The following is a 670-nucleotide window of genomic DNA, read 5'->3' on the forward strand; positions in this document are numbered from 1 at the left end:
CAGAAGGCTTGACCAAATTTAAACAAGAACGATTTCTCTATGAATAGTAGGCAAACCTAGGTAGAGTTTTGTTTTTAACAGAAAACAATTTATGAAAGAATTGGAATCAGAATCAAATATAATCGTAATCGTAATCGTAATCATGATAGAGTTGGAAGGGACCTTGGAGGTCATCTAGTCCAACCCCCTGCTCAGGCAGGAAACCCTAGACCATTTCAGACAAATGGTTGTCCAGTCTCTTCTTAAAAACTTCCAATGTTGGAGCATCACTGTCTGTTATTAAGTTTAACATATATTTTTTTTTAATATCGTTCTTTTTTGGTTTCCATCATTTTTTTCTCTTTTGTTTAACTGTGGTTTTCTGAATGTATTGTGGTGGTTTGTCACTGTAGCGGGGGTGGGGGGAAGAGAGAAGTATATCTTTAATAGATTTTTTTCAAGAGAGTAAAAGTGTATAAAACAAAAAAAGAGGGGGGGAGAAAAAAGGAATGAAAAAAGCAAAAAAGAATAGAAAAGAGATTCATTTATGCCCTCTTCCCTTCCTTCCCTCAAGTAATTATCATCTTATTCTTTTCCCCATCCTCTTCGGCTCCTTTTAATGGCCTTGTCTGCATTTTGTATTCTGAAAAATAGCCAAAATAAATAACTTCCTGACAAACTTCCTGACAGT

Source organism: Protobothrops mucrosquamatus, unplaced genomic scaffold (genome assembly GCF_001527695.2).
Source record: "Protobothrops mucrosquamatus isolate PMUCROS unplaced genomic scaffold, P.Mucros_1.0 scaffold3421, whole genome shotgun sequence".
Classification (NCBI taxonomy): Eukaryota; Metazoa; Chordata; class Lepidosauria; order Squamata; family Viperidae; genus Protobothrops; species Protobothrops mucrosquamatus.